The 21,039-nt window shown below is 39.7% G+C and overlaps 1 protein-coding gene across 2 annotated transcripts in view; it reads right to left on the bottom strand.

Annotated features, from left to right (window-relative positions):
- The window catches only part of RPS6KA3 (ribosomal protein S6 kinase A3), a 177,135-nt gene that overhangs the window by 110,790 nt on the left and 45,306 nt on the right, over nucleotides 1–21,039 (bottom strand). The window lies entirely within an intron of this gene.

Here is a 21,039-nt window from a genome sequence, read left to right as displayed (position 1 = left end):
AAATTGTTGTTCTTTTTAAAACGTTTTTTTTTTTTTACTATTTATTTTTTTAATTGACACATTAGTGCTCAATCTTTCTTACAGTTTTATGTAGTAAGCTGCAATTTTATTTAAGTTTGCACTCATGTATTGGTATGTTGGTAAGTTGAATGTCCAGCGCTGCAAGAGTTTGGGGCTCTATGCAAATAAACGCAATGATAGTGATAATAATACAGTTGTAATTAGTAAAAAATTCTGGTAAGTTGATAAGAATTTTTTCTAATTACCGTAGTATTCCAGAACTATACAACGTCAGGGAGAGAAGGTGGTGGTGGTGGGATAGAACTGATGGGGAGAGAATGGTGTGGGAAAACGCAGATAGACGGATTGGAAGGGAGGAACTCCATGTTTGTATTACAAAAAAATAGGAGATGAGCAGGGAGAGAAGTGTAAAACAGAAGGTACTACTGTAGGGGAGAAAGGAAGGGAAAGCTACAGGGCACAAGTGGCACTTAATGCTTGACAATGTTTTAGATTAAACATCAATAGTTTTTGAAGACCAAAAATATGAATGAGATCTTTAGTGTTTGTCTAATGCATAATAGAATTTGACTGTTCTAACACTTTTCACTTGAATATTAACCCCTGCACTGCTAAAAATTAGTGACTTGTCCAAAGTAGTGCAGGGGTTCAAATGAGGATGTACAGTGCTTTGCAAAAGTATTCACCCCCTTAGCTTTTTACCTTTTATGTTACATTACAACCTATAATTTATTTATTTTTTAATCTGAATTTTATGTGATGATCTGCACAAAATAGTCTAATTTGGTGAAGTGAAATGAGAAAAATATATATATATATATAAAAAAATAATTTTTATAAATAAAATTCTGAAAATTGGCATGTGTATATGTAATCACCCCTTTTGCTATGAAGCCCCTCAAAAAGTTCTTGTGCAACCAATTACCTTTAGAAGTCACATAATTAGTGAAATTAAGTCCACCTGTATGAAATCCAAGTGTCACATGATCTGTCAGTATAAACACACCTTTTCTGAAAGGCCCCAGAGGCTGCAACACCACTAAGCAAAAGGCATCACACCATGAAGACCAAGGAGCTCTCCAAACAAGTCAGGGACAAAGTTGTTGAGAAGTACAATTCTGGGTTGGGTTAGAAAAAAAACTCCAAATCTTTGATGATCCCCCAGAGCACCATCAAATGGAAAGAACATGGTACCACAACAAACCTGCCAAGAGAGGGCTGCCCACCAAAACTCACAGACCGGGCAATGAGGGCATTAATCAGAGGCAGCACAGAGACCAAAGGTAACCCTGAAGGAGCTGCAGAGTTCGACAGTAGAGACTGGTGTATATATGCATGTGACCACAATAAGCCGTACACTCCATAGAGCTGGGCTTTATGGAAGAGTGGCAAGGAAAAAGCCATTACTTAGTGATAAAAATAAGAAGACATGATTTGAGCTTGCCAAAAGGCATGTGGGCGACTCCCCAAATGTATGGAGGAAGGTGCTCTGGTCAGATGAAACTAAAATGTAACTTTTCAGCCACCAAGGAAAACGCTATGTCTGGCGCAAGCCAACACATCCCTTCACCCCAAGAACACCATCCCCACAGTGAAACATGGTGGTTGCAGCATCATGCTGTGGGGATGTTTTTCAGCAGCAGTGACTGGGAAACTGATTTGAGTCGAGGGAAAAGATGGATGGTGCTAAATACAGGGATATATTTGAGCAAAACCTATTTCAGTCTGCCTGTGATTTGAGACTGGGACAGAGGTTCACCTTCCAGCAGGACAATGACCCGAAGCATACTGCTAAGGCAACACTTGAGTGGTTTAAGGGGAAACATTTAAATGTGTTGGAATGGCCTTGTCAAAGCCCATATCTCAATCCAAATGAGAATCTGTGGTCAGACTTGAAGATTGCTGTTCACAAGCGGAAACCATCCAACATGAAGGAGCAGTTTTGCCTTGAGGAATGGACAAAAATCCCAGGGGCAAGATGTGGCAAGCTCATAGAGATTTATCCAAAGACTTGCAGCTGTAATTGCCGCAAAAGGTGGCTCGACGAAGCACTGACTTTAGGGAGGTGAATAGTTATGCACACTGAAGTTTTCTGTTATGTTGTCCTAAATGTTGTTTGATTCACAATATAAAAAAAAAAAAAAAAAAAACACAACTTCACAATTGTAGGCATGTTCAGTGAATGAAATGATGCACACCTTCACACAGTCCATTTTAATTCCAGGGTATGAGGCAGCAAAACATGAAAAATGCAAAGGGGGAGAGTACTTTTGCAAGTCTATTATTAAGGAAAGTCATTCTACATTAGTTAAGAGAATGCATCCTAGTACTGTACTATATATACTAGGGACTCTACCTCATGCCTCAATAATATGCAAGTTGGTAGTGGATTGAAGAGCTCAGCCAGTTTTCAGCAAATTAAAGCACTGCCTCTACACAGTATAAAGGCAACAGGTACTACTGCAATCTACTGCATTTAAAATGGCAGTAATGCGATTATTATAGGTTATCCTGAAAACACACATTTGTAATTAATAATGGATGGCAAAATCATTGGATTATACTTACCGATAATTGTTTCTCTGAGGAACTACATGGCAGCCTACACCTTGGGAATCGGACCTGTTCCCCCTAGTATAGACAGGAAGTTTTTTCAGGGACCGCCCCCTCACCGTATCTATTCCAGCCCCTTCCTCTGGTCCCTTGTCTTTTTGGGTGTCTCCCTGTAATCGGTTCCTAGAAAAAACACTTAAGGGAGGGTAACTATGGGCTGCCATGGAGTCTCTCGAAGAAACGGTAAGTATACGATGTTTTCTTCTTCATTTCTCCATGGCAACCTACACCTTGGGACATACCAAAGCTAATATACAGGGAGGGCAATAACCAAACCTAGATTTCTGCATATCAATCATTTTAAGTGCTTCCTGAAGTACCTTATCTCCAAAGCAAGACTTTGACAAATTCAATGGATAATGAGACTTAAATGTATTGCTTTACAAATCTCTTCTACCGAAGCCTTCACCTTCTTTGCCAAAGAAGTAGCTTCAGCCCTATTTGAGTGTGCTCTAAGGGCTCTATTTCTTAACATTATTTTTACTAAAATAAAGTGAAAAAGGGTATTTTCACACCCTTTTAGTATCACCTAAAGTTATTAAAGGGCAATTGGAGTAGAATTCGTAAAATTCTACTCCAAGGCCTAATTATCACTTATTTTTAGTAATCAGTTCTCATTTTCCATAATTGTAATGGGAAATGCGATCTGTGTGCAAGTTACTAAATATAAATTGAGAAAAAATTACCAGAGTCCAGGGACCGGAGAACGGTGCTCTGGTGATGCCGGGCTTAACGGTGGGCGGCACATGCGCAGGCACTTGTCATAGTATTTTTTTGGGTGAAAATACCGTGATAAGTGTGCGGAGGGGATTCGCAGGGACAGAGCTTTATTGCAAGCTCTGTTCCTGCAAGGGATTTTTAGTAAATCCCTGTGATATTCAGCCAGTAATATCAAACTACAATCTGCATTCAGTATGCAGTTTGTAGTAAATAGAGCGCTATGGGTCTCCGGCACCTTAAGTAGTACTTTATTGTATGCCAAGATAATAACTTCTCTTATCCATCTTGCAATGGTCTGTTTAGTAGGACTATGGCCTTGTCTAATTCCATATGCAGTGTTCTCCTCAGAATTTTTTTCCAGCTGGGTGGCATCAAGAAGTAGCTGGGTGGGGGCCTTCGCAATAATAAAATGTTTTAAAACCCTGACCTTATAAGGATTTAAACTTGAAATAACAGATTATATATTAATTATCCTCTTATTAGAGGCACAGTCATCTGATTATGAAAAAGCTGCAAAGTCTGTAGGGTCTGGTCCTTTTTATACAGCTCCCAGATACTGTCACCACTTGCAGGCTCCCAAAGTGCCGGGTGGTGCACCCGCAAAAAAACAGCCTGGGGAGAACACTGCATATGGTAGAACAAATAGATGCTTTGTTTTCCTGAATTCGCTTATTCTATGTAGATATAAATAGCTCAACCAGATCCAGTATATGTCGTTTTTCTGTAATTTTTTTTTTGGCTGAGGCAAAAAAGCTGGTAATACTATATCTTGATTGAGGTGAAATTCTGAAACCACTTTTGGCACAAACTCCGGTTTTGTCCTCGATATTACTCTGGCCTAATATTCAAATATGGCTCCTCTGTCCACAAGGCCTTTAATTAACTCATTCTTCTTGCTGATGTTATCGCAGTTAGAAAAATTACTTTAAATGTTTAAGTGACACTTCTAGAGGTTCATATGGAGTCACTATTAATGTTCTCAGGACTACTTCATGTCCCACGGGGCTGTGACAGATTTAACTTGTGGGTGGATACTCTTAATTGTTTGACAGAATCTCTTTACTAGTTCATCTTCTGCTAATTTCTTATCCAGATGTACACAGAGAGCTGATATTTGTACTTTGACTGTTGAGACGGCCAAACCTTTAATAAATCCTTCATGTAGAGATTGCAATATTTGTGATATCTGCGTCTTCATGGCCTCGGCTCATTTCCCATAAATGAGATAAATGTTTTCCAAATCCTTTAATATATCTGTTAAGAATTATTTTTCTTTCTTCCCTGTAATAGGATGTGTATCACTTATTTGGAAAGCCCTTTTTGCTTCAATATCTTCCTCTCAATTTCCAGACCACTAAATTGAGTACTGTACTGCCGGGTTCTGATGTAATAACGGACCCTGTTTTAACATATCTAGTCTGGCTGGTAACAGCAATGGTTCTTACATTGTCATCTTTAATACAGTTGAAAACCCGGCTCTTCTGGGCCAATAAGGTAAGATCGCTATTACCTCCACTTATTCCTGTTTGATCCTTTTCAAAATCATATATACCAGTAGGAAAGGCAGAAGACATATGCCAGGTGAAAATTAAATTTTTGCAAGACGACATCTATCCCTATTGTCGCCATTAGATCCGCTTCTGGACAATCCAAATCTTCCTACTATTTCTTGGAACATATCCATATTCAATTCCCACTCTCCTGGAAGAATTTTCTTGCTTAAGAAGTCTGCTACCACATTGTCCTTGCCTGCCACATGGAGTGCTGAAAGGAAGAGTAAGTACGTTTCCGTCCAACTCACGATTTTTTAAACCTTTTCATGAGGATCTAACTCCTGGTACCACCGTGACGATTTATGTATGTCATCACTGTCACGTTGTCTGAGAATTCCTCTTAGGTGGGCTTGGAAGTACTGTATCACCTTCCATACCGCTTGCATCTCTTTGCTTTGAAGAAAATAACTTTCCCTGTGTCGTCCATCGATCTTGTGTCACCTGTTGTGATACATGTGCCCCCATCCTGACTGACTTGCATCTGTCATCAAAACTAGGTATTGTGATTGAAGCAATAACGTTGATCTGTTTTCAGATTCACTTACATGTCTAGGAATTCTTTTATTTCTTATCTCAATCATATATGATAATAAAGAGGCATTTTTTTTATTTTTTTTGGAATGCATTTAAAATGTCCCACTGTAGACTTATCATGTGCCACCTTACCCAAGTTACTACATCTACGGTTGACTAGTTCCTTCCAAGCAGTCTTAATCCTGTACGGACTTGAAACCTGCTGTGGTTCTGTATGAGATTGACCATATTCTGTATCTTTGTACATCTGTCTTCTGAGAGACCATGTACCTCTGGGTATTATAAACCCTAGAAATTGGATTGTCTGGACTGGATTCGGACAACTCGTCTCAATTTATAACTCAGCCCAACATCTGCAGACATTGTAGAGCTGGTCTTAATGCCCCCATACATCAGCAATTGATTGCAGCAATTGTGCAATCGATTGTGTCTAAAAATCTTTTCCTTTTTCAATCGATTTGCAGATTGCAGAATTGCCACAATCGATTGAAAAAGGGAAAGCTTTTTATACACAATCGATTGCAAATTGCTGCAATCAATTGCTGATGTATGGGGGCCTTTACATAGTCTCGTACTATATCTTCTGTCCTTCAGGAGATCAATATGTCATCTAGATAATGCCAGATCATAATCCCCTGGGCTCTTAGGTGCGCCATCACAGTTACGAACACCTTGGTGAATACCCCTGGTGAAGTCGATAAACAAAAGGGAAGACATGTGAACTGGGAATGTCTTCCTGCTACACAGAATCTTACAAATTTCTGATAATTTTTGTTTACTGGGATGTGAAAATAAGTATCTTAAGTCTATCAATGCCTGCTAGAATAGACTTTAACGTTTCCGTATGAAACTTTCTTGTTTGAATATATTTGTTTAGTTCTCTTAGATCCAGAATGGTCCTGAACTCTGAGGTTTTTTTTTTTTTTTTTTTTTTAACCTGAAAAAGGTAATAGAAATGGGGTTTCCTTTATCCAATTAGCACTATTTTACTGCTTGAAGGCTGATTAATTTAGTTAAACTGGCTTCCATAGCCATCTTTCCCACTTTGTAATTGGCATTCTTGATAATACATATTGTCTACTTCTGGTTCCTTTTTGAACTCTATTCAATATCTATTGGATACCACATCCAATACCCATCTGTCCTGAATACAGTGAATCGACTGGCGTACTGTATTAATCTTCCAACTACTGCTATTTCTAACAGGCCTTGTACAGTAGTCATTGCTGTTTAGGATTGAATCCTCCTAACTCTGCAGAAAGGATCGTCTGGTAACTCCTGAAGAAACCTTCGATTGTACAGATGACCGGGTCTGTATATCCTGGGTCCATCTATTCCGCTTAACCTGAGGTAATCTGATTTACCACCCATCACTTTATGTATTAGTGAATTTCCCAATAGTAAGTAACCTTCATAAGTTAGTGTAACCAACTTTTTTTTTTTGGCAAACAAACACCACACAGCTAATGTGTTAAACTCATGACCCCAGGGATGTGAGGCAGCAATGCCAACCACTACACCAACTGCTGTCACTGAGTTCACATCAGCTATCCAGGATCGTAAACCCTAGATCTCTTTGCTACTATCCCTGTAGCCACAGATCTTGCTGCATACGTCACAGTATCCAAGAACGCTTCACACAATATACAAATTGTTTTCTGCATTATCTCTAGGTTTCTCTAAGATATATATGCTTTCGTAAATATCTGTATGCAAATTCGCACTCTAGAGTCTTATTGCCCCAGAAACTGAGCCATAGGTACACCAGACTTCAGGGATACTGCAGTGGAAACATGTAATTTTTTTAAACAAATTTTCCATCCGTATCTTTAACTGCTGTCCCATCCCCCAATGGAATGATAATTCTGGTCATTAACTCTGCAACTGCAGCATCCACTTAGGTAATGTGCACCAATTAAGCAAATCAACATCCTAAATTACACCCTTATAATTTCAACACGATTAAATACATTTTGCCTTTTATTTAGATTCTGACACTCTTTGTCTAAGGGCTGTATTCAATTAGATTCGCACATACGATAGAGTTTTGCATGCCGGACTTTTCGCCTACATCGCGTATTTTGGCCGCGGAAACTTATCGTGCGCGTACACCTATTCGCCCTATTCAATTCCTAAAGGCACGTAAACGGCGACACGCAAAGTCAGAAAAGGCGGAAAGTGGTGTCAGAACCGGGGAAATCAGCCTGAACCCCCAAAAAAGATGCAGAAACATTGGGGATCAATGTAGTAGTGCCCGATTAGCCCTAATAAAACTGTTTGGGGTACTTAAGTTGGTACAATTGCCTCTAGCGTCTTTGCACAAGTGGTGGAGAATGGCATAAAGCAGTATTTTTTTGTAGAAAATAAGTAGTGCTGGCAAATTTGGGGTACCTGAAAATGGGAGCTAGCATCTATTAATGTTTCTAAAGTGAAATATTAATAAAAGTGAAATTCCACCCTCATAAAAGCACCTGCAATCCCCAAAACACTTGACCCTCTTCTTAGAGCACCCCCAGAACCTTATTTCGCTAGTTTGCACTTTGAGCTTTTTTGCCCCCAAATTCAAAGTACTTTTTTGGGGTTTTAGCTTTTTTTCCCCTGGATTTTTTTGACGCACCCCAAAATAAAAAGGTTGCACTTTTCTCCTGCTATTCAGAGGCGAATCTTTTTCACCTCTTACATTGCGCTGACTTTCCGCGTACGTAAAAAGCGGATGAAATTAACTATGGAGATAAGTTTCCGACAGGCGAAGAGACACAATCGGCAATATTTTCGCCGATCTTGGCTTTTCGCTTCTAATTGAATACGGACCCTAATTGGAAACCCACACGGGTTAATAATCAGGGTCTCCACTAACATCACCATTAGTGCAGCAGGGTATTAGTGCATTGAATTACACAGCTCTTACACCCTTATAATTCATTGTTTATATATGTTTTCAAAAAGTACACAAAGTTCTCACATCCTCATGAATCTCTCCAGACTCTATTCAGAAGAAACATGTTACAGATGCAGATCTTTTGGACATATGCATAGACAAATTCTTCTTTAGAAACAAATCTTTTTTTATCTAGTCCAATAACACCTGAACTCGTTAGACTGCTGGACAATCACAGGTGTAGTATTTTTCTGATCACAATCCTCACAGAACACCATCAGTTTAAGAATGGTTATCACAGGCAGCACACATCTTAAATGCTTTGTTTTTAGCTTTCTTCTTAGGTCCAACAGTACATTAAACAATACTCTATCACTAACATGATACTTAGCTAGCATAATCCATATAAATGCCCACTAAAGGGACTTACCTCGGCTGGGCACTATTTGGTTGTTGGGGAGAAGGTTCTGCGCCCATTTTATGGCACGACTGCAACTCAAATCGGCTGTAACAGATATTATACCTTTCTACGGTGTGCAGCACCATTATAGCCCTATGACCTATGAGAGATCGGGCGCATGCGCTGTGCATCTCTGCATAGGCTTCCACAAACAATGTATGAGTCGCCGACCTCTGGAGACTTTCCTGGTTAAAAGCGGGAGTATCACCATTCCTCCGGTCTCCTGCCGGCCTCGCTGCATACCAACCTTCATGCTGTCCCTCTGGGGAACCACCCCAACTCAGGCAGTGGTGTTAAGGGCACACTGGGCAAATACATAGGTAAGTCCCATACGAATATAAAATAACAAACTTCCCTATCCTGCTCGGAGATATGAAATAAGACAAGGGACCAGAAGAAGGGGCTGGACTATATACGGTGAGGGGGGCGGTCCCTGAAAACTTCCTGTCTATACTAGGGGGAACAGGTCCTATTCCAAAGGTGTAGGCTGCCATGGAGGAACGAAGAAGAAAAATCAAATACATATTATTGACATTTATTATAAGCATGAAAATGGTAGAGGACTTGAAACAGTGATGCTGAATTTGGTATAGCCAGGACAAGCCCACAACACAGGATATATTTGACTTCCACTGAAACCTTTTCTTCCTGACTATGCTCATCATAAATCATCTTTCCTTCGCTCTGTTTGATGCTTAATGGTTAATATCACCATCAAAAAAATGTAAACACACACATCTACACCAAATGTTATATAATTTTTAGACTATTTTACGCTGATCATACAAATAAATGTCAGTAAAAATTAAAAGACAGTTGATCAAAATGTTGCTGTATCCTCAGTCTTATTATTGTATTTTTTAAGCTGGGTACACACCTATACAATTGTCGGGCTGTTCTTTCAATATCAAGCAAACGGCCGTTGGATTGTATAGGTGTCTATGCTGTCCCGATGCAGGAGCGTTAGCCGATAAACTGCTTTTAACACTCCTGCAACGGTCGGGATCGGGAGGTCGCATCTTATTATTTACTGTTTAATATTTATTGGTTCGACCTCCCGATCCCATAGAAGCCAGTACACACTGTGCTATGTCTGCAATCGAAAAAGTGTGTACCCAACTTTACTCTTATTCCAGTGAATAAAATAAAACAAATAATGAATATTAACACATATGACATAAGTTACTCATAGCTGAAACAGATATAATTGCCCATATTTTGGGGTCAGTATCAAAAACCTCACACCCAGGGTCCTACCACATATATCAAAAGAGCTGCTTTTACTAGTGAATGAATAAGAATGGCTATGGGAACACACTTGAATGTAACCCACTAGCATTTGCCATCAGGAGAGTTTTCATTAAGGCACCTTATTTCTGACACTGACAGTAAATCACTTCTATTAAGAAGCCTTACAGGGGTCAGAAACCCACTAAGGCTTAACCTACCAAATCCATTATGGGTAAAATATCACTCCAAACAAAGGTGAAGGTTTGGATCCACACGTATTTAAAACACTGTTTTCACTTCTGTGAAGCAGGCAGTCGACCCATGAAACACGTAAGGTTTCCATTGGTGGTTGAAACTTCTTGAACCATTACCAGGAATAAGAATCATTTCCTACCTGGTGATCTGAGAGACACTTGACATTTCAGATTTTAAATGTGTAAAAAAAAAAACAAAAAACCCCAAGAAAAACCAAATATCCCTGGAACAACTCAATTATTCATGGAGGAGAAACGGGTGTAAAGAACAATTGTCCTATTAAAGATCCTACGCTTCTCGGTTAACAGCTTACTTCTATGGGGCGCATTCTTTTACAAGTAAATAAACACTAAACAACATAATACGCAGTGAGCATTATGAAGGGGGGAGAATTCAATTGATTTTTGGGCTGCCATTACTTATGGGAGCAATTCAAATGTTCGGCTGATGGGCACGAGTGCAGCGGGTGTTCATTCTTTCTGCCCGCACCCTCTTGAGGTGGCGAGCAGAAATCCACGAAAGTCCAGCATTTGGGTGCCCAAACAAAGCAAGCCCAGTACTTTGGATGGGTTTAGCCTCTTAACGCCTCTAAACCCTGCGCATTCGGGCGTAACATGTGCAATAAGTAATGAGCACCCATTCACTCACTCTGGCACAAACAATTGAATATCACTCCGTCACTTTACAGAAAAGATTAGGCATAAGAGGGTGCGAAAAAACAATAAAATTCACCCCTATGGGGTTGGTTCAATTAACTCACCCCTGCGAGTAAGTGCGGCTATATGCTGCACTTACGGTAGCTCCAATGTTGCACTCGGAGAGTCAGGAGCAAGATTGTGCAGTAAGGAGGTGCCATTCCCGATGCACTTCGCCCCCCTTGCTGTAATTATTATCATTTGTTCTTCCAGTGCACTTACGCCTAAGAGAACCTTCCTCTTGTACTATTTATTTAGTGAATGCCTTGAGGACAATGTAGCCATTAACACACCCGTAACTACAAGAACTTGTTAAGTACTGAATGTCTCCGAAGTGTAATCTGTGTCCTGTTACCTAATCCAGACAGACATAGGATAAGGCAACAATTATATTCAACGTTTACAGTCTGTTTTTAAACTATTTAAGCTTACCGCTAGATAAAACATCATTAAGGGGCCTATCCATTAGCAGACAAATTGAACGATAGAACAATATATCGTTCAATTGGTCAAGTTATCTGCTATGGATAGGCCCTGAACGATGACAGATGCGCACTACCGCGGCTGATAAATTGAATCTTTCATCTCTCCAACATGTTGGTCAATTATCGCATATCGCTGCCAGATATTAGAAATATCTGGCAGTTTATATGCGGTAAAAATGACGAGCGATATTAGCAGCAGCTACAGAGCGCTGCAGAGAAAAAAAATCCACTCCCTGAATGATGTCATGCGATATCGTTCGCCAAAATCTGTCATGTATATGACAGATATCGTTCAGCACAGCCACCGGAATTTTCAAGGGATATCTTTTGTCTTTCATCGCTCAGAAAAACATCTGCTAATGGATAGGCCCCTTTAGATACAGCGACAGAGATGAAAAGAGCAATTGTATTTTCTAAACCCAAACACTGACACAATCTGTGAGATTTCAGTGCCTTCTGAGTCGTGTAAAGTAGAGATTTCAGATTTAGCCAACTCTCAAACTTGACAGTTTACATGTCCCACCAGAAATACAAATTACCACGATGTTTTCATAATAAACACATCATTGTACTCACATCCACTTTTTCATAGAAAAAGTCTAATTCATTTTACAGTGCGGGGTCTTCACAGATCGGAAGATAATGCAAATATCTGATTTATAAATAATCATCCCAAAAAATGGGTGCATACACAACACGGGTTAACCCTGCTAAACAAGAAATGTTAGCACTTAAAGTGCCATTTTCATTGTAAAAAAAATAAGACAAAAACAAAATTTTCGACATCTATGATAACCGGTAATGAAAAAAGAAATAAAAAAAAAAAATAAGGAAAACATTTTTTGTAACTTAAGTTAACATCCATTTGCTTATTTTATTCAGCAGCATAATTTTTTTCCCTGTAATAATTGGAGCCCTACATTTAAAACAGCAGGAATGTAGTTTTTGATCCAATAGAACCAGTGAGACTATTCACCATGTAAAATGAAATAAGCACAGAAGTATATGCAGAAATGTAAAACACTATTTTTCTTTACATCCAATTAGCGTACCACAGTAGAACTTAGTTCCTTATGACTGACATGTTTGTGTCTGTTTCAACAACTTTTAAAATTCATGTGTATAGATTCTGTCTAGGCTAAATATGTTCACATAAAAGCACAATATTTACAACACTAGATCAAACACATCCAACAGTTTTGCAAACAAGTGACAGAGAAACTAAAATAGTAAGGCACAAGACTTATTACACTGAGGGAGAACAATCCGATCGAGCATCTGTGTGATGTGCAAGAAAAGCAAGTTCGAACCATTGAGGCCCCACCTCACAACTTACAGGACTAATGCGGGCCATACACGGTGCGGCATAGCGCTGTATGGGATTGCACATCACATTCCCTGATCAACTGATCCTGCAGTAAGATCAGGGTGTGCGACGTACGACCCCACTCTCTTGTATTTTGACGACATTGATTAAATTCCTACACAAACAGGCATTTTCTGGACCATGTGATCTCCTACATGAATAGTGAATGCCAACTGAACATACTGTCTGCCAGGGAGGATCAGAATCTTCAGAGGTTCCGCGTTGCAATGAAACAACCATAGAAATAAGGTGCATTTGGGTAGGAATGGAGAGGAATGCTGCCAGAGTGACGTTAAAATGTGTCATGTCATGCTAACACACCCTCATTTTAATAGGCCATGCCCCTCGTGGCTGCGCCCTTATTTTTCCTTCGGCGCGCATACAGTAGCACTAAGAATTTTTTTCTACTAGCATCACCGGTTTTGGATGTATATAACAATGCTCCTCCCACACTTTCTCGGACAGTACGCCCGGCAAAACTTCCCTGCCGCCCATCACTGTGATGCAGTCAAGTCGCGTTGCATTGAAATTTCATAGCACCAGCGGCCCATCCTGTTGTAGCAGCCCCTGCCGGAGTAAGGATGCCGGCTGCCCCTCCACCATGCCCCACCCTGCACTAGAGGCAACAAAATGAATACAGTATATGTCATATATATGTACATCTATATATCTAAAATTATACCAAACTACGCGCTCTGAACCACTCCATGACCAACAGGGAGGTGCTCCTCAAAGATCCCAAAATAATCCACATATACAAAAATTGGAAATAAAGGGCACTCACCAGGTAGTAGTAGAAAAGATAAAAAAAAAATATATATATCTTTATTTGGACTCACAGGATATCATAGCAAAAGTCAATGTTTCAGTCCTCTTTGCAACAGTCATCTGGCTAATACCACATTGTATAAACAGGACAACTCCACACCACACAATTACTATGATATCCTGTGAGTCCAAAAAAAGATTTGTTTTTAACTTTTCTACTACCTGGTGAGTGCCCTTTTTTTGCAAATATACATACATATCTATCATGTGCCAGAGCAACTGAAACTGCCGCTTACATTCCCAGTACATACATTGGGTTGGATAAATTTAGTCCACATGGTTGTAATGTCGACAATCACCATGTTGACATTATTAGAATGTTGACAAAACGATTCTGGTGGTCTAGCGGTGACTTACATTGTTCGTGGGTTTTCTGGGTGTGATGAAGCAGTTCTGCCAGTGAGTAAAGCCCATAATCATAACCCTAACACTAACCCCCCTCCACCTTGTGCCTAACACTAACCCGTCTGTCCCGCAGCCTAACACTCTGCTCCCTGCAGAAATATCAACATTTGACATTGTTGACATAGAACACCACAATCATAATGAGGTGAAATTTTGATTGTTGACATGGTGACTGCATCACCCCGCATTAAATTGTGTCTTCCACAATTGAAGTACAATATGTAGGCAGAGATCTCTGCAATGCATTGTTGTAGAATTTCACGCCAAAACAGCCCTGTTTAGTACACTACAGAAAACACTAATCCTAAATTCCTAGTGCAAGACATAAAACTTAAGAAAAAAAGTAGCACAATCGAGGAAAAAAATAAAATTTTGAGAAAAAAAAAGTAGCAAAAAATTTACTATACAAAAAGTTGCAAAATTTTGAGAAAAAAAAAAGTAGATACTCACTAGGGTAAAAAAGGCAAAATACAGGGCCAATAAAAGTGACCTACATGGACCATGCATTGTTGGACTGCAAATTTTATACTAATTACTTTGATACAAAAGGGAAAAAAAAAGAAATAAAAAAAAAAAGGATTCCAAAGATCCTAGTACACTATGGTGGAAATTCAATTAGCCCCGATAATTTGAAAAATGGTTTTCCGCGTGCTTTTCATCATTTTATTGCCCTTATTTTAGTGCACAATTCAGTTAGACCCCGTTTTCATCGTGCAAATTTTTTTCGGGATTTGCACGAAAACACAAAATCCGTCATAAGTTCACGGACCTATGTATTTTCGCTGGCTATTTATTGTGGATAGATTCTCTGAACCTGCTTCGGGACTAACTGAATAGCCCCGGGGGTACAATTATCCCGCAGTATGTGATCTAAAATGCAAAAATTGAGGAAAAAATGTGTATGACGACACTTCTTTACTATAATTGTTTTTATACTTCTTTACGCATCAGGTGTTCCCTAAATCTCTTATTGTAAATTAATTTGGGCAGGGTTATCTTCATTATATATAATTTGTTTAGGTCATGATAGCCTCAGTTTACAGCGCTACATATGTTAGATGAGATTTAATGTAGCAGAATTAGTTTATCTGCACTAGCATCTAAGTACTTTCCCCCTCGGCTGTACACATAGTGTGACCGAACACATTGGTTTAGGATGATTTATCTAAATCTGGCTATACACATTACATGTTTAAATAGAGTCTGAAAAGTCAGATTTGAAAAATATTCGATTATTGTGCCTCATGTTAGAAAAGGAGTGAAAAGTAAATCACCAAATCACTGACTAAAAGTCAGGGAACACATCTGGTGGAGCAGAGTGTGTGTGTTCCACCAAAATAGAGCAGAAGCAATTACTATACTGCGCAGGTGCCATGTGCTATGTACCAGTAGGCACAAATTTGGAGTGTGTATAGCATTTTGTGTGCAGGTTGTGCTGCTAAATGGAATGTGCATTTGCAGTTAGGCAGACGTCTTAAAATCAAACCAGTCAAACTGCAGCTTATACAGACCGTTTTACTCTAAGTCTTCCCTGCTTCTACTTTTTAGCAGAAAACTTTTTACGTAACCTGAATTTGTTTCCACAGTACACCAGCAAGTCAAGAAAAACTGCAGCACAATTTGTTAGACTGATTATACTGAGGCCACACACTGTTATTTTCCATTTAATTAAATGAAAACAGAGTCTGGGCCTTACAGCAAATGGAGAAATTGTGACGTTTCCAGGCATGAGCTGATAGACGTGTCTATGTGAAGGTCTTTGCGTGCCTCTTCTGTTTAGAATTCCAAATCTCAAAGATTACAAAAAAATTTGGCAAAATGCCTGGCACTGGAATCATCCCCAGGGCATCCTCTACAGAATGTCTGACTTCCCTGCTCAGTGCTGCAGGTACTAACAGTATAATAGACAAAATCTTTCTAGACTTCATTCCATTAAAGAACTACTGATATTTTACTAGGTGGCTTAATATACTTCTACTTATGCAATCGCAAGAGCTATAATGGTTATTCACCAAACAAATGGACTGCAATCATTGGTTATGTCTAATGTAAGACTGATCTCACTAATAACTTCCAACATTGCAAATTTCACAGACATGTACAACAATCTAGTCGTCCAGATATAGGTATATATAATCTACCGCCTTTAAATTTTGTTTAGGCGTTATTTAGATATTTAACTGAATTATAAATACATTTGATCATACACTGAAGTGCCAAAAGTCATGTAAAGGTAATGGTAGGTGGAGTCATTGTACTATGACATCTTGGAAATGCCCAGACCTTTATCAGTTGTTATCCTGACATCTCGTAAGTCAGTTTTAACACCGGCTAGCCTGTTCATGGCAAGGCAACATGAATTATCGGAGTCTAAACGGGGCATGATAGTGGGTGCCCGCAATGATGGGACATTCCATTGCCGAAGTTGTGTGGACATTCAACATTCCCCGTCTATGGTGTCACGTGTGTATACCTCATGGAAGGCATTACCACCACTGGTGCTTAATGATAATGACTAGCGGCATCTTGGCAGAACTGTACGTGGTAGAGACACTGGTTCAAAGCCACATTCAATGCGGGAAGTACCAGACGCATGTTAAGCAGGTCAGTGCAGCATTCTTTAGTTTCCATGGTATTTGGGAGCAGAATACCCACAAGAGTGCCCCTGTTAACACTACAACACCGCAGACAGCACCTCACCTGGGATTGTGACGTTGCTAAATGGACCCAGGAGGACTGAATGTGGCGTGGTCTGATGAGTTATGGTTCCAGTTGTTTTGTGCTGATGGTAGGTTTCGGGATTGGTGCAGACCCCATGAGGCCATAGACCTCGGTTGTCAACAATGCAACAAGGGTGTGTTCAATGTGGCTTGGGTCCGCTGGTCCGACTAAACACGTCATTTACCGGTAACTATGTTGCATTGCTCGATGACCAATTGCAGCCCTTCATAGACTTCATGGAACCCCCACAACAATTAAATATTCCAGCAGGATAATGTACCGTGTCACTGGCCGCAAGTTGTCCAGAATTGGTTCGAGAAGCATTCTGGAGAGTTCAGACGAATGGTGTGACCACCACGTTCACCTCACATGAACCCAAATGAGCATTTATGGGATATGGTGGAGTGTGCCAATTCACACCTACAAATATTAGGGAGCTGTGGGAAGCTATCTAGACGGCATGGGTCAACATCTCTACAGAGGTCTTCCTTCCACTTTTGGAATCGATGCCAAGTTGAGTTGCTGGAGGGGGTCCTACACGATACTAGACATCTATCCCATGACTTTTGGCACTTAAGTTTATTAGACATAGGCAAACAGACTGATATGAAAGTACGTGTGACTGGCGCCAAGTTCCCTATGAGATCTAATGATAGATCCAGATGTGCAGCAAGGAACAATAGGAGCTTTTCAACAGAGCCCCTCAAAATAAGTATTTAGAAATGGGGGGTGGTTCTGGTGCTTTCTTTGATCTTTTTTAAAATTTCAGAGCCTCTTGATAGTGCTCTCATTTTAAATTGAAGATATATGAAAAAGAAACAATATCGTGTGATAACGTACAGGGGTGAGGTTCTCATAGGATACAAGTTACAGTCGCCCTTTTTCGAAGATAAGTAGACGTTGGACTCAAATTACCTTGGTCCTACGGTGGTTGCAGAATGCAGCGTAGAACCAGTGAATGTTTTCGCTGAATCACTCCGGATTAATGTATGTTATTGGGGGAAACACATATGACATGCCTCCATAGTGCAAATCAGTATAGCCAAAACAAGGTTCTGCAAATTTATGTAATAAACTCACCTTGAATGGGAAGTAGAATGAGCCTTGGACTAATTTTTCAAACCCCGATGTCCGTTGGTGTTAAATTTATAGAGGAGTCCCTGAAACTTAATAATATTCCCTGGATCCAAAAAAGATTTAAAGATACTATTGCAAAATCCAGTTACTAATAAAATTATTATTTTATTATGGTGTGGTTCAATAGCACCAATTTAAACATCACAAAGGTAAAAAAGGGTATAATGCATAATATAAAACCAAAAAATTATTGAAAAAAAATTATAAAATAGACAAAAAATTAAATCAAATAATACCAATTAAAAGATCAAAGAAAGCGCCGAAACCACCCCCGCCATTTCTAAACAGACTGATATGACAAGCATGTCTATCAACTTTAAAATGTATTAATGTGTTCTCTTCCTTCAGTTGCATCAAAGCGTCTCCTGATGAAGAAACTACAGAGGGTAAGGTGAAGCTCACTGGTTTCATTTATATCTATATCCATCTATCTATATACTGTATATTAGATATGTAGATAGATATACATCTTTTCATTCAAAATGGACCAGCTGGAAGCTACTCTATATTGGATAAAATAATTAAAAAAAACACAGAGCTGGGCTGGGAAACTGTGATATGGGAAAGCTACATAGGGACATTCCTTTCTATTACCAGGCAACAAATAGTAAACTATGTTCAAAATAACTCTTGGCATAATACCAGAATCTTACTGGCAGCCCCACCAAGTCCAATTTTAGATATTAGTAGTGTTCCCGCTAGGCTGTTTAAGTGGAGCGCCGCATGCACACTGCATCTTTTCACCGTGAGGGGGAGAGCTTGGTGGAAGCCCAGCACCTCCGTCAGTGCTGGGCACACCCCCAAATATGACGATTTGAGGGCATGTCACAAGGACACACACCCACCTCAGGATCACGCGTACCACGGCCACGCACAGAGCCTGGCTGAATGGGCTGATAATTGGACAGTGTATGCCCAGCATTACTCTTGTGACTATACAGGTATATACAGGTATATTAGACCTAAGCGGATTACAGGGTGTTGTCCATCAAAGAAGATTTTGTTTTGCAACATTAAAGGGTATATTTACTAAAGTGTGGATTTTTAGAAGTGGAGATGTTTCCCCTAGCAACCAGATTCTAGCCATTATCTTCTAGAAGGTGCTAGATAAATGTTAAGTAGAATCTGATTGGTTGTTATGGGCAACATCTCCACTTCTAAAAACCCGTACCTTAGTAAAAATACCCCTAAAGTCGCATACTCACTACACGATGTGTGTATGCGGTGATTTTGTCATCGGCGGGCCCAACGCTGATGGACGAAGGCGGGCGAATGGGGACATGCTGCATTCAGCAGCATGGCATTGCTCATGATATCCCCAGATTGGGCTGCATGTACAGCCAACTAGGGTTATCGTAAAGGACCAGCGGGAGCACGCATCGCTGGTTTTTCGCATATACACTAAACGATATTGTGAACGATAACGTTATCATTCAAAATATTGTCTATTGTATACGCGGCATAACACTTCAGAATTAAGGTCAAGGTGAAACAGTCCGCACATCAAGTGAATAGAGCTTATTGTTGTACAAGACCAAGCATTTTATATCATTACATGTTTCTGTGCCAAGGTAAACAATAAAGTGCTGGTTCTGTATAAAAGACTGTCTACTGTAAAGTGTCATACTGTATACATAGGGGGGTATCCAATCAGCAACGCTAAAGTATCGCTGCTAATTGATCGTGGCGGGGCTATCCAATTAGCACCGAAGTGCTGCCTGATGCGGATATTTTCCGGGACCTGATGTGTTCCGAAAATAATCCACGATAAGTGCCGTTTTTTCACCACCTAAAGGGCGAAAAAACATAGGACCCGCACTAAGCTCGCAGACCTATGTGTTTTCAGGAAAACTATCCTATTATTTTGTCCAAAATAATAGGATAGTGTGAAAAAAAAAAACAGTCGAAAAACGGGGTTAATTCCCGTTTTTTGCCGATCACGGCTATCCATTAGCGCCCAAACAATGTTTGGGGCTAATTGGATACCACCCATAGACTGATAACAGTACATGCAGACATAGTAACTATAATTTGTTGGGAGAGCATAGGATTTTAGGAAGGACCTATCCATTTCAGAGCATATCACTGGATAGTAGGAAGGAGAATTTTATATAGTATAAATAAAATTACACAGCCATATATCAGCCATATAGCATAGGAACTACAAAAACACATTCACTAAACTCAACATCAAATTAATATAGAACACAAATTAATGTGCACTATACAAGACCAGCAGCAACATCAAACAAATATTGCGGCACGGTCAACATAAAGGAATAAAAAAGTAAATAAACCCCATAACAAGTCCCATACAACAGAGTAGTTCAACAAAGCCTCAATATAGCAGAAGGCAACCCCAGAAACTGAATGTTGCCATTGTCAACCTCTTAACTACATCCCTTCTGGCATTATGCTAAGAGTTGTGTTATCTTGAAGGTATGTACACAAAGACTAGCAGACTGAGATTTAATGGATCTGACATACATGTAGAAACATATGCATTTGTCGGCTGTGCTAATGAATATTAAAATACATATGCACAATCAATCCAGATTACTTTGGGTGTGTTGCAGGTGTATGATCCTAGACATGGACAGGCAAGAGTTTTCTCTTCAGATGCCAGAAATACAACACCATCAAAAAACTTTCAAAAAATTACTGGAGAACTTCCACCATAACAACATATAAAATTACAAAAGTAATAGATGAGTCCTATAAGCTTCCCTGTCTTTCCTTTTTTGAAGTAAGTTTGGTCTGGTTAGGTTGATTGTAGTCTGGAAACAAGTACCTGCCTCAGAATGTTGTATTGTTATTCTACTGTGAGCAGGACTAACTGTGGCAAGGTTCACTCACCAGAGGCCCAGACCTTACTAGGTACCAGAGGCCCAGACTTTACTAGGTATGCAGGCTACTGCTGGGTTCTCTGGTTTCAACAGGACACAAAAAGGTCTCCTATGTGAGGGAAGGAGGTGGCACTAGTGCCAAGGACTGCATACGCCTGTGCTAAACTACAACATGACAGGATGATACATTCCCAAAACATACATGAAAAAATACATGTATGCAGACTACACAAAATCTAATATTATAAAATTTTGACTGCATCTTTTTCCCTTTACAGTTTACATGTTGCAT

Source organism: Taudactylus pleione, unplaced genomic scaffold, assembly GCF_031769625.1.
Source record: "Taudactylus pleione unplaced genomic scaffold, aTauple2 ptg000026l, whole genome shotgun sequence".
NCBI classification, from domain to species: domain Eukaryota; kingdom Metazoa; phylum Chordata; class Amphibia; order Anura; family Myobatrachidae; genus Taudactylus; species Taudactylus pleione.
Note: the sequence above shows the minus strand (reverse complement) of the source record. Positions and strands in the feature narration are given on the sequence as shown.